The 14541-nt window shown below is 42.2% G+C and overlaps 1 protein-coding gene across 1 annotated transcript in view; it reads left to right on the top strand.

The window, feature by feature from the left end:
- Nucleotides 1-14541, top strand: part of LOC126326121 (DNA-directed RNA polymerase, mitochondrial) — a 272901-nt gene that overhangs the window by 244175 nt on the left and 14185 nt on the right. The window lies entirely within an intron of this gene.

The raw sequence follows: 14541 nt of genomic DNA, 5'->3' as shown, positions 1-14541 counted from the left end.
TCCAATTACCATGTCTGAGCCTGCTTTAACCGTGACCTTCACCCAAATCATTTCATAATTCGAATCTCCGTCAATTTCCTTCGATACTATTGCACTTCTTATCGCTATAAACACGCCTCCACCTTCACTGTCCAGCCTGTCCAATTTGAGTTTAGGATTGCATTACTGTTTACATGTGGTTTCAGCCAACTTTCTGTCCCTAGTACTATATGGGCGTTGTGACCGTTTATTAATGAGAGCAGTTCTGGGACCTTTCTATAGACGCTCCTGCAGTTTACTATTAGCACATTAATATTGTTATTCCCTGTTGCATTTTGCCTACTCCTGCCTTGCCGCATCTCAGGAGGCGCCTTGTCGGGCCTAGGGAGGGAATTCGCTAACCTAAAAAAAAAAACCATGTGCACTCCACACGTACTCCGCTACCCTCGTAGCCACTTCCGGCGTGTAGTGCATGCCTGACCTATTCAGGGGGACCCTACATTTCTCCACCCGATAGCGGAGGTCGAGAAATTTGCACCCCAGCTCTCCGCAGAATCGTCTGAGCCTCTGGTTTAAGCCTTCCACTCGGCTCCAAACCAGGGGACCGCGATTGGTTCTGGGAACGATACTACAAATAGTTAGCTCTGATTCCACCCCGCGAGCGAGGCTTTCCGCCTTCACCAACTCCGCCAACCGCCTGTACGAACTGAGGATGACCTCTGAACCCAGACGGCAGGAGTCATTGGTGCCGACATGAGCAACAATTTGCAGTCGGGTGCACCCAGTGCTCTCTATCGCCGCCGGTAGGGCCTCCTCCACATCTCGGATGAGACCCCCTGGCAAGCAGACAGAGTGAACACTGGCCTCCTTCCCCGACCTTTCCGCTATTTCCCTAAGGGGCTCCATCACCCGCCTAACATTGGAGCTCCCAATAACTAATAAACCCCTCCCCCCGTGTGCCTGCTCGGACCTTGCTGAAGGAGCAGCCACATGTCCACTCACAGGCAGAGCGGGAGATGCCACACGGCCAGCCTCCACATTGACCCTCCGCCTCGTGCGCCACGAACGCCGCTGAACCCGCCACTCCCCTTGGGGAGAGGGTGGCCCAACCGCGCCCGGTACCCGCGAAGATGTCTCGGCAGCAGGGACAGTGCGTGAAGCATGTAACACCTGGGGTGTACCCTGCGATGCACCAGACTTCCCCCTGCCGCTACACTCCGAGGCAGCAGCCTGAAGACGGCTGACTGCGGCCATCAACATGCTCAGCTGTTCGCGAAGAGTGGCCAGCTCCTCCTGTGTCCGTACACAGCAGTCACACATCCCATCCATCCTAAGGAATCAATTTACTGAAGAGACTTAATCAACTTTTAACTAGACTGCTAATTCACTAAAGGCAGCTGATTATTGACTAAACAGTGATTGTTAACCAGTTCTTGTAGAAAACAATGAAAATATCACTACCTGTCTCTGGACTGTATTGAAAACAAACACTAGCACTACTTGCACTATGACTGACTAAAGGGACTCTCTCTGACTGTATTCAAAACAAACACGAAATCTATGGAAGACTATTACTAGCACGCGACAATTAAAGCTTCCTAAAAGCAAAAACACACCGAAGAAGAAGTGACAAGTAAGAAAAATACAGTTAATACTTAAATTAAGGTAGCTCGCTGCACAGCAGACGTGAAGCAGACGACGGCTAGGGTCCTTATCGGCCAGATTCAGCTGAGCTCGGAAGTGTTTCAACTGCGCAAAATGGAGGCAGTCGTGGCGGCTGGCAGCAAGTGGGGGGGATCTCTGGCCAGCTCGGCAGTAGTCGATTAGCCGCGGTCACTTCATAGCTGAGCAGGGCGATGGCCTTGCTGCCATCGGAATAGCTGTTGATGAGAGTATGATACTGCACCAGAGTATGAATTCAGTCTACAAGGTGAAATCTGGCATCAAGGGGTAATCCTTGTGCAAGACATTGTGGGTTGGATGTGTGTGGGAAGTTTCAATATCCACTGTGTCCAGAGCACGTGATCACATATAGCATAGGATCAGTCTGTGTCCATAGGCATTGCCAGAGAGAGGATAGTGGGCTGTCTCTGATGGTTTCTTCATGCGTAACTATGTGTAGATGCTGTTCCAGGCAGTGTAGAGGCGATGGAGCAGCAAAGCCTTAGTCATCTTGTACTTTTGGCTGGGTACTGCCAGGAGTTGGTTGCAGATTATGTTCTAGTCATTGTCGAGGTGGCTGAGTAAGGTCATAAATATTCCGTTGGGATCAACGATCCCATTGGCAGGCATCAAGCACTCGAATAGAGCGAACCATAGTGTTGGGAGGTCAGTACGGAATGGCGACAGCTTAAAACGAGGCCGGATTGTGTGGAGACTGTCCATTCCTGTTCCTGTCTGGCAGCGACACTGAAACACATGATGCGGATGGCATGGACGTCTTGTCGTATGGAGCATAGATTGTGGGCGATGTACCATACTGTTGAGGCAGTTGCAGAAGCACGGTGTTGTGTGGCTCAACAACCATTGCTGCTGGCAGGGGATGTATAATGCCCAGTCAATCTAACAGATGCATTCCATCTCTGTGAGCAACGTACAAGGGATTAATTATGTGCAGAGCAGCTGACGCATATTTGACGTCAGACGTGGGTTGGCACAATGTAGATGGAACCTGAAGGGGTTAATGTTGCAAAATTTCAGGTGTGCAGAGCATGTTACCACTGTATGGAGAATGCACCTGAGAGGTGTTAGAGGCATTGTGTGTAGCTGTGAGTAGGTTAAACGCAGTATGTGTCACGAGAGGTGCGGCTGGAACAAGTGTGATGTCACTGCTCAATGCACTGGGATCACATTTGAGCAGAATGAACATTGCAGAAATAGTTGTGACATGATATTCAGACACCATGGCTGGCTTGTCCATTGTTGCAGAAATAGTTGTGATATGATACTCAGACACTGTGGCGGGATTGTCCATTGTAATTTGCTGTCTGTACATCGAAGCAGTTGATTAAATAATGGCAAAATTATTTGACAGAATCCACTGTTGCTATGTTGGAAATGTGCTGTTAAGAGCTTCCGTGTAGCATTGTTGCTGGAGAATATCACTCTAGAAGACAATGGAAAGGTTTGGAAGTCTGCGGGTTGGCATGGGACCTAGAACAGAGGAGAAACTAAGCGTACATGAGAACAGTTGTAAGATAAACAGGCCACCATTATTTGATACTCCACCCAGCATTGATTCTGTCTAAATCACTGTGCTGAAGTTCCTCTAGTCGAGGTCAAATGTTACCTTGTATATTGTCACATGCATTGTTTGTATCACATCGTGGCACTGTATGAGAAATATCCTCAACACCATCATTGATAAAGTGAGGTGATGCGGCAAACAGTGGCAGCATTTTTGAGGACCCAACTGCCATGGCAGATTTGCACAAAATCACTAAGTGGAGTGGTAGACAGAGTCACCACTGTAAGGACTGTGGTTCCAGTGCGAGTCCATATGTAATAAATGGTTCGTAGAGTGTGGTAAACAGATACTTACTTAATTTGCTAGACAGGATTACATCTTCGTCTACACCTATCAGAGGTTTGACACATACTACATCGTCACAGATATTATTGTTCAGTCCACTGCACAGCACAACAATGTTTATTTTGCCAGCCAGAGGTGATGTATAGTTGCTATGTTTTGACACTCTCATTTAAATTTTGTTCGATCTTCATTTTTTTACAGCTCCTCTAATAGTAAAATTATATTCCATTAGTATTACTTAGTACCTCTTCTGAATCCACTCACCAGTCTTCAGATTCATAAGTTATCTCATTTTTTGCTCCTAAATACTAAGCAATAGAAGCACTTAGGTTTCAATGTTGATATTACCTATTTAGACAAACATGTTGGAAAAGCGGAGATGCTGAGTCACAGATAGGGAGTGTGACTGCAGTTGCCAGAGACTGCAGTCATGTGTGTATGAGTTGAATTTGTGTGTGTGTGTGTGTGTGTGTGTGTGTGTGTGTGTGTGTGTGTGTGTGTGTTTTGTCTATTTTTGATCATGGCCTTACTGGCCAAAACCTTATTTGTGGCAGTCTTTTTGTTGTGCCTATCTGCTACTCAGCATCTCTGCTATATGGTGAGCAGCAAAGTTTCATAATATTGTTACATTCCATCCTGGATTTTCCACGTGAACACAGAGATTGCTGGATGTGGCCTGTAGCCTGAAGCCATTGTCTGCACACTTACATTTACATTTGAATACTTATTCTGCAAGTCACCGTATGATGCGTGATGGAGGCCACCATGTACCAGTGCTAGTCATTTCCTTCTCGTTCCACTTGCAAATAGAGTGAGAGAAAGTACTGTCCATATGCATCCATATCAGTCCTAATTTCTTGTAGCGTATTGCCAAGGTCCTTATACAAAATGTATGTTGTGGCAGTATTGTTGTTCTGCAATCAGTTTCAAATATTGCCTCTTTCAATTTTTTTGGTAGCATTTATTGAAAAGAATGTCGCCTTCCTCCCAGGGATTTCCATTTCAGTTCCCTAAGAATCCCTGTTATACTTGCATATTATTTGAACCTACCAGTAGAAAATCTAGCAGCCCACCTCTGAATTGCTTCGATGTCTTCCTTTAATCCAGCCAGGTGTGGATCTCAAACACTCAAACAGTACTCAAGAATAGGTCGCACTAGCAACTATATGCAGTCTCCCTTCAAATGACACACACTTTCCTAAAATCTACCAAAAAACCAAAGTTGATGATTTGGCTTCAAATATTGATTTGCAGTGTTATGCCCTAACAGTTAAACAACATGACTGTGTCAAGCAGGATCCTATTAATGCTGTATCTGAACATTGCAGGTTTGTTTTTCCTACTCATCTGCATTAACTCACATTTTTCTCATTTTTGATTGATACATTTTTCTCAATAATGGATGACTTGATGGAGACCTTGGTTGAAGAAATCTGTATTTTGGGTTCTTCAGGATACACTCCACATTGAAATTCACACCACTGTCATTCTGAAAAATTCCTTCAGTGCAATGTCTCCTTCATCCCAGGAGAAGGGAAGAAGTCACTGGACACTGTTTCAGCAGAATATGAATAGTGAAGCAAAATTAGATAACCCAAAGAATTAGCTTGTGTAACTGTGCCCTATGTGGAATTAGCTGCACATTGTCACAGAGCAAAACCACCCGTTGTAACGCATCAGCAACTGTCTGCAAATTCTGGTTGATGACAGCGTCTGTTTCCTGGCCTCTCGGGGATGGGAACTGTTTTCATGCTTGGAGAGAAATGGGTGCTCCTTGCTTAAGCTGGCTAACCGGTGTGGTTTGGTCTGACTGGGTGGCTCTCAAGGGGGACTGTTTTGCACAGAATGGCTGCTGTTTCCCAGTATCCTTTGTGAACAAACTACTGAAGTTGTTGGCAAACAGCACTGGTTTACGGTGATGGCTGCTACTACGAGCATTAGCAGGAAGTGGCCAGTAGCCTACTTACTTTCTGCTCTGGATGCTGATTGGCCAAAAGTCCATTTGAAAAGAATGTCATGGAGCTGTGAGCAGGTGGCTAATTTGAAGAGTTGGACTGTGGTCCTGGATGGATTCAGGGTGTGAATTTGAGCCCTCTGGAGCAGAGATGTGTGGAGGTGTATTTGGTAAGTTTATAGTCACGGATCAGTAATGTGGAGTGAATGGAAAGTTTAGAAATTGTTCAGCAGTGCATTTCTTTTCATGCACATGGGAAGCGTCTTAGCCTATTCGTGTTTTCAAGGCGGGTGTTGATGTTTAGTGAGCATACACAGACTGTTTAGGAAGAGGCTGACTAACCGAGTATCGAACAACTGGCTAGGTGGAGGCATTGGTGAACAAATGAGGTGAACTAGGCAAGGAAAGTAGAAGAAAATAAACTGTGTGTAGTTTATGGAGGAGATGGTAGGAACCGGTTGGTGGCAGTGCAGAGGTTGATTGCAGTGTTTGTTGTCCAGTTCAGTGGTCAGACTTGGGAATCTTTTTAGAGTAGCTATATTGCTGCAAGGCATGGACAAGTGGTATAGAGAAAGTGACTAATTTAACCCGGTCTCTTGAGTCAAAGCGAGACTGGTGGCCCTTATTTACCATGATAGGGTATGTGTAGCAGGGCTTAGAAATTATTCGGGTCTGGCAATAAATGTTTCGGAGAGAATCTTCGGAGCAATATATATGACGTGTGATTTGTCTCATGCACTGCATGGCAGTAAGAGATTGTTGACCATGACCATGACCATGACCATCACTGTAAGGGGGACTTCACCAGATTCTGCAGAAGCTCCAAGACATTGGATGAGGAGAAACATTTCACTTGTTGACCATTGCACAGAATTTTTCGAGCCAGAGACATTGACGATTTGCTGCAAAATGCAGAATACCGAGCGTGGTAAGTCAGTGTGGTGCTGTTTTGCGCAATCGTTGGGCCTGGTTGCTTTTGTTGGAGGTATCCTCTTGATTGGGGTGGACTCCTAACATTTATTTGAAATGTGTACCATTTAAATGAGAAATGTTTGAATAAACACTAAGAGTATCTATTTTGGTTGAGTTTGGGGAGTGAAACAAAGAAGGAAATTGAAATAAATTTAGTGCACATAAAAATGTATCAAATAGCAAAATTGTTGGCTAAGTAGGAGGCAGTAAAGAAAGTGAGAGTGGCAAAAAGAAAGATAAAGAAAGAAACTAGGAAGGCACAGAAAGAGGGTGAAAACGAAAGGAATGAAGCTGAGAATAATGCTGAGGAAGAGTGTAAGATGAAGGAAATGGAGGAAGAAGGGGACAAATGGTGTGAAGGGGTAGCAGAGAAGTTCAGATCATGCAGCAAGCTTGTAAAAATAAACTAAAGGAACTAACAGGACAGGACACAGTTGAATTAGAAGACAGAAGTTTAACCTCAATAGATGGGACAAACTGTCAAGAGCATGGCTCAAATGTTGATCTCCCACAAAATAATTGAGAGATGGATAATGTTTTATCCTCACAGAAACGGATATGGCCATGCTCCATGCCTCCAGTAACAAAAAGGTTGGGAACCAAGGAAGAGACAGTTTCACCTGAACTAGAAGATGCATCTGGAAAGAGGAGATTAGATTTTGAAAATGTTGTGGCACACTCTCATTGCTGAGCAGTTGGCAATGACACTTAATAATGAGCTCCCAGAAATAAGTTCCCTATAGAAGCCAGAAGTGGAAGGTGAATTAGAGGGAATCAGATATGCAGAGTGAGAAAACTATTATTCTGTTATCAAGTGTGAGAGGACTTAACGTAAATATTTCAGAGAGAACGAGTAGTAGGAAGAAGAGAAGAAGAAAAAGAATTTAAGGAGATTGAGAATTTTTTTATAATTTAAGAACCAGAGGAAAGCAAAATGTAATTCAAAAACTGGTACAACAGCACAACCTGCTATTAGGTGGCACATCTACAAGATAGGCGACATACAGAGCAGAGATCGCATATGAAGTCAATGATGAAGCGCAGATGGACCTGGAGGAGGAACCATTTCCATGGGTGCATCGTTGATTTATGAAATTGCAGGGTGAAGAATCAAATCCTCCCCAACAGTCTATGTGACCTCCACTACATCAGATGTTGTCCCAGCCTGAATCCTCCTCAGTGATCCCACGTAGTGATAGGAATTTCCAGCAAGTTTGCAGTGATTATTATCAGTGGTACATGTGCACTCCAAATATGGAGATGCTTCTTGCTTAATTTATTCAATGAAAATGTATGTGGATCATGAATATCATGGTTGTGTCAGTGACCATTGGGTTCTTATGTCTTGACAAATGATTTTTCAGTAATGAGCATTTTTCATTTCTTTGTGATACAGGTATGCTCAGCTTTTAATAGATGACTTGACAGTAGCAAATTCCGTTATTGAATGACAATGTAGGCTTCATTTTAATTTAGTTTCTTATAAATATATCCTACTTGGGGTTTTACCTGCTCACTTCATAGGCATTTGGTTACCAATAATGTGGTGGACTGGCAGATCTTTTAAATTTTAGGCTCTTGAAGTGTTTGTTTACAGTGCTTCTGAGATTAGAACTGATCTCACAGTGATGTAAATTTAATCCATTATTCCAAAAAATTTAAAGGTGCAGAACAGATTTATTTTGGCTTTTTAATATGGAGAATTATGTTTTGTATGTTTTCATGTTATTTACTTTGCACTGATTGACCCTGATGTATTGTTTCTAAATTTATATTCTAATATTTAAATCAGTTATTTCGTGTTGCTTAGGAGAGTTGTAAGTTTATTTCTTTGTCAGGTTCATGTTTCTTGTGGAGGGCTGCAAAGTTATATTCATATTATGTTAGATGGTTGAGTATTTCTTTTTATTTGCTAATTTTTTTTTTACATTATGAGAAATGATTGCATTTTTGAAGCAGTAGATGGTAGCAGCCAATTACATGGTGTTGATTTTTTTTCCTGTCATATAGACAACTACGTTTAAGAAGTATTGTAACTGTTACCTTTTAAATTGTTGTGTCTTTATTTAATTTTTTAAGATCAAGTACTGGAAACACTATTTTGTGTAACATAGGGCTGTACGTCAAGTTCTGTTCTCAAACAACAGTTGAGAAGTGTATATATGGCGTGTGTAAACAACATCTATGTTGCTATTGTTCCTTCATGTTACATGAATGTTTCAGTTCCAAGATTTTCATTATCCTAGCTAACAATAATGTCACCTGTCACTGAAAAATGAGAAGCTCTGCAGTGGTTCATTTCTGGGCCACAACAGTTGCTGAATGGTGTTCGTTATTGCAGGCGAAGTGTGTTTCCTGGTGTCTGGGATCAGGAACTGTTGTTATGCATGGAGCAAAGTGAGCGGTCTTTGCTTAATCCAGCTGATGGATATGACTTGGCCTGACTGGGAGGTTTTCAAAGGCAAGTGTTTCATGCAGAATGGCTGCCGTTTCCTAGTACCCTTTGGGATCAAACTATTGAAAGTGTCATCAGGCAGCAGCAGTTTATGGTAGTAGGTAGTACTATGAGCATTACTATTAGCAGGAAATGACCTACAGCAGTGCCAACTTGCTGTTTTGGAGGTTGATTGGCCAAAACTCCTGCATTTGGAAAGCATGTTGTGTGACTGTGAGCAGCTGGCGAAATCAAGGAGTCGTTTTGTGGCCCTGGTAGGAGCAGGAGGCAAGTTTCATCCCTCTGGAGTGGAGGGGATGTGGAGGCGTATTTCAGAAGTTTGTATACATTTATCAGTAAGGTTGTTCTCTATGTATAGAGAGTTCAGAAATTGTTTGGAAGTTGTTCCCTTTTGCACGCATGGAAAGCAAGTTATTGCCTAGTTTTTGGTGGGTGTTAATGTTTAGTGAGCATACATAGACTGCTTAGGATGAGGCTGCCTAGCAGTGTGTGGAGCAACTGGCTTGGCGAGGAATATTAGAAAACAATGGAAATGCCTGAATGGAAGTTTGATCTGTGGAGTTCTTGTGTATGTCCTTATCATCTTCAGCTGGAGATTGTGAACCTGTGTAGTTTTGGTTTGGAAGTCTTTTGTGAATAGTGGTATAGTGGAAATGACAAATTTAACCTGATCTCACAGGTCAAAGTAAGGTTGGCAGCCCTTATTTATCTTGATAACATATGTGTAGCAGGGCCTAGAAATTACCCAGGCCCACCAATGAACGTATCAGTAGGTGTCTACGTAGCAATACAGGGCATGATTAGTCTCATGCACCACACGATGCTAACAGTTCATATACTTCAGCCTTGGCTGTGAGTGGGCTTCACCAGAATCTGTAGAACCTCTAAGACAAAGAAACATGAGGAACGTTTCACGAATGGGCAGTTTCGCGTGAGGTTTTGTCTCACTGGCCTTCCATGACCACCTCAGGAGATTTTGGTAGTATGCTCCTGTGACAGTTTGCCCCTTACGAGCACGATCTGTTGCCACCACATAATCAATATTCTGAAAAATACTCGGCATCACCTCGCCTAATTGTGGTTGCTTTATTACTCATATTGACAATGATGAATCCTTGTTTCCAGTACTTGCATTGCTCCTTTGTCTTATGGTCATAGTGATACACCAGTACTCATCCCCAATAATTAGGTGGCTAAAAAAGTCGTCTCGATTGGCCTAACATTTTCACTGCTGCATCAGTTCAGAAGGCATTTTGAATGGTCGTGAGCAATTGGGAAACCTATCCGAAGACCTTTGTCCTATTTAATAGATGTTGAAAACTAATTCAGGACTGATTTTCACATTTTCTCATATCAGTTATGATGCACTGGTCTTTAACCGCCAGTGCCTCCTTTTACTTGAATTCCTGGTTCTTCACAAACGGATGATCTGCCAGTTCAGTTTGTCACTCAAACTTGTTTGGTGACACTGGAAGCATCTGTATCACTTAACCACTATGTCATTTAATGCTGCATTATTCTCATACTGTTCTAGTGCATCATTTTCTGCACTGTGGTACAGTGGCACAGGACTATGTACCAGGACCAGTCACATATACCTGCAAGCAACCAAAATATTAACTACATATTATTTTTTTAGTTGAAACTTTATGCCATGTTTTCCATTGAACCAAAATACTAAAACTGCATGAACTCTCACTTGTTAGTGAGTCTTCTACAACCCTGTAAAGGACACAAAGCATTGGGTGAAATGTGTGAACAGCGGTAAACCATGCAAAGCAATGATGACAACAGTGTCAGCTCAGATCTCAATGTTTCTTAGCGTCAGAGCCTGAGATCAACATGAGCAGTTTGCTTGTTAACCATGTGCACAGAGTCCTCAAGTCTCCAGTCAGTATCATCATTTGGCAGTCACTCGGTCTGTCTGTGTATTCTTAATACATTTACACCAGAGTGGAGCAGTCTTTGATTTACCACATTGAATGCAGGTTGGTGAGCAGCCCATATATATTTGCTCACTATAAAGTGATTCATCAAGATTTTTACCGTATGGGTAATAGCAGCTGTGTGGCTTTATTGGTTTCTATCCTAGTTCCTGTCCTTTAGTGCGCACACAGTGTAATTAAAAGCTTCCCCCCTCCCTCTCCATTCTTCACAGATTTTCTCTTTGTAGTATACCATGTACACAGGGTGAGCAAAATAAAACTGGCCTGGAAGAAATTATAATAAGACTGACATGGGTTTGACCCTTGTTAATGAACATCACAGAAGATGCTGGAAATGGCCACCATACTGTGCTGTGCTTAATTTGTCAAATTTTGAGATACATGTAGCAGCTCTGCATGAGGGGTACCAGCAGCTGCATTTTCAATGTTGTTGTAGCTCTTAAAGTGTGTGAAGATGACTTGAGCACAACTGAGCCTTCAATTTGCCCCACAGGTAAAAATCACACAGAGAGAGAGATCATTGATAGAGGTGGCCAAGAGATTGTGCTGCCTATGCTGATTGTCCTCTCCTTGCTTCACACACTCATGACAAGGTTGTTTAGTTACTATGTGCTGTTGTTATGTTATACTGAAAATTATATCCATACAATTATTGGTCTTCTGTGAGTTGACCCACACTTGGATTAAACAGTTTCTGGACAAACTAGTTAGCATTAACTGTTTGGTGAAAGAATCGTTTTATGATTTGAACACCAGGTGTTGCACAGTAAACACCAACCTCGAGCCTATGGAGTGGCTGTTTACTGTTCTGATGAGGATTTCATGATGCATATTGGCACATGTTTTATGACTTCACGTATTCTGTCGGGCTGAACCAGGCCTCATCTAAAGAAATGAAAAACTGAGGATCCACAAGTCACGATTCCGCTTTATGCAGAAATTAAGATTATGACTTAGTTTGGCATTCTGATCTTGATGCCATGATAGGAACATTGTCAATAACAATAGAGGGGTAAGAAATGTCGGTTGGTCGGTTGATTGATTTGGAGGAGGGGACCAAACAGCAAGGTGATCGGTCCCATCAGATTGGGTAAGCATGGGGAATGAAGTCAGCTGTGTTCTTTCAAAGGAAACATCCCAGCATTCACCTGAAACAATTTAGGGAAGCCACACGAAATCTAAATCAGGATGGTTGAATGCAGGTTTGAATCGCTTACTTCCCAAATGCAGGTCAAGAACAAGTGTTAGCGCTTTTCCCAATTTTGGTATTAGCTGGTCTATGAATACTTGGTAAGTGCATTATGAATCATTTCTTCATGGTAATCTCCTGACTTCTTTGATTTAAATTATAAGACAGAGTTTCAGAGAAAATCTTGTGATGCGCATACATGCGTGAAAGCAAAATGATAACTCCATCTCCCATGCAGTTATTCCTTCATTTGTGTCATCTGTTCAGGCTTGCTTGAATATGTGGCTAGAAGTCACCCAGTTTGATCAAACCACACGTCTGTGTTGATAATTACTTCCACAGACCTGTCTTAAAACTGGCATAACCACACAGCTATATTCTCCCTCTCCATAAAAAGCTTACAGACCTTGGAGTGACCCTAGTGGAACACCATGTTTTGCAGGTCGGTAAATAATGATTTATCTTCAGAATGGCCCATCACCTAAAGGGAAGTCGATAATTAACTGAGTATCAGGTGTTCCATTCTGTGATGATAATCATGAACATGATAATGTGTCATATCTTAAACAAATGAATCTGTCCTGGTAATTCCTTCATCAGTACAATGTTTTTTCTCCAGAGTTTGCAGACCCAATAATTTTGCAATTCCTTCTTTTTTTCTAAAAATTGAAGTAGGCAGCTAAAGCACATACTACTTCTGTCGGATAAATAGTATAGAACATTAGATGGATCCTTGTGGAGTCCCATATGTGATCTCCCCCTATGACAGAACAATCTCACCCGCTTACATTGGTTGAATTATTTAGTGCAACTTTCTGCATTCTTCTGAATTATCAAGCCCCATCATTCTGGCCTGAGGCTGATCAGTTGGGTCCGATAGACTGCTGTAGCATTCTCAGCCAATGGTGTAATTTGGATGCGATAAGGAGAGGTGTGGGGTCAGCACACTATCCTTCTGGCCATTGGCAGTTTTGCAAACCTGGGAGCTGCTACTTCTCAGTTGGCATCACAAGGCTATGTAGACCCCATTCCAGCCCTCCTACCAAGGAAAAATCCTTGTCAGTACTGGGAACTGAATCTGGGTCCTCTGCCTGGCAGTCAGCCATGTTGACTAATCAGCTACAGAAGCAGACATTCTTTTGATTTCATATGATGATAAGCATTGGTTGGCTCTACTGTAAATTTCATGAAACCTCTGTTTATCTGGACAGATCTTATAATTCACACAGTGGAAGGCCTTCATTTTCCACATTTTCATATGCTGATTTTTAAGTTTTTATTTCCAGATAAGATTTACAGTTTAGGAAATTGTTACACAATTTGATGATCGTATCACCATCCGGTGAATGTTATTCTGTTTAATCTGAGACTGCATGTGTCACATAGACATGTGGTGTGTTGTTGACACAAATGTGAGACAAGAAGATTATGTGTGGTAACATATTACTTGTGTAGAAGAGAAGAAACATTGCTGTATGCTGCCACCGTACATCACGTATCTGCCAAATACATATCTTATGAGCATATTACAAATGCAATCTAAGACATATATAGAATGAAGGTTATCTGGTGGGATGGTGGTCGTGTCAATATCAATGATGACACTGCCATCAATACACATAATCAACTTAGCTAAGGAGCGACTGACACAGTGTGTTGACTATATTTTGTGTATTAATATTTGTACTAGGTAACATGTACAATAACCAGTGGAGTAACAAAGTAAGAATAATTTGTTGTTAGTATAAAAAAAATAAATCCACAAAAATAAAATAGAACATTTTTATACATGTTTGGCTATGTAATGAAGTGTCAGTGCTTATGGTCTATGCCATAAGCAACCAATGGAGCTGAGGTAGAATACTGTTCATGATGTTCACCCTACATTACTAAGGGATCAGTGCTATTGTTTGTAAGTAATGCTTAGAGGCCTAAGTGTTAAATGGTTCAAATGGCTCTGAGCACTATGCGACTTAACTTCTGAGGTCATCAGTCCCCTAGAGCTTAGAACTACTTAAACCTAACTAACCTAAGGACATCACACACATCCATGCCCGAGGCAGGATTTGAACCTTCGACCGTAGCGGTCGCTCGGCTCCAGACTGTAGCACCTAGAACCCCAGGGCCACTCCGGCCGGCTCCAAAGTGTTATTTTGGAGAGAGTTGCACTCTGTCTGGGTCTAATTAGACAACATCCAGGACTGTTGTATTCTTCTCAGGTTACTTAAGAGCCATAATTTGTAGGTAACTGTCATCAGTGGATAACCATTATGAAGCAGTTCTTCAGTGTTTTGTCTCTCTCAGTAATGATTGAATGTTTGAAAGACATTGCAGTGTTGTATGCCAATTCATTATGGAACTCCTTGTTCAAACAATTCTTGCTGTAAAGTTACAAGGAACAAATGGTTTGTGCTTGAAATGATCGTTTGAGGCATGTCGACAGACTTTACAGTACACAAGATGCATTTTCCCATTCACTATTCTAGGCAGTGCTCTCTATTGAACTTTTTAAAC

This window comes from Schistocerca gregaria, chromosome 2 (genome assembly GCF_023897955.1).
Source record: "Schistocerca gregaria isolate iqSchGreg1 chromosome 2, iqSchGreg1.2, whole genome shotgun sequence".
Lineage (NCBI taxonomy): Eukaryota > Metazoa > Arthropoda > Insecta > Orthoptera > Acrididae > Schistocerca > Schistocerca gregaria.
The sequence above is the reverse complement of the archived record's forward strand: the minus strand, read 5'-3'. Positions and strand labels throughout refer to the sequence as shown.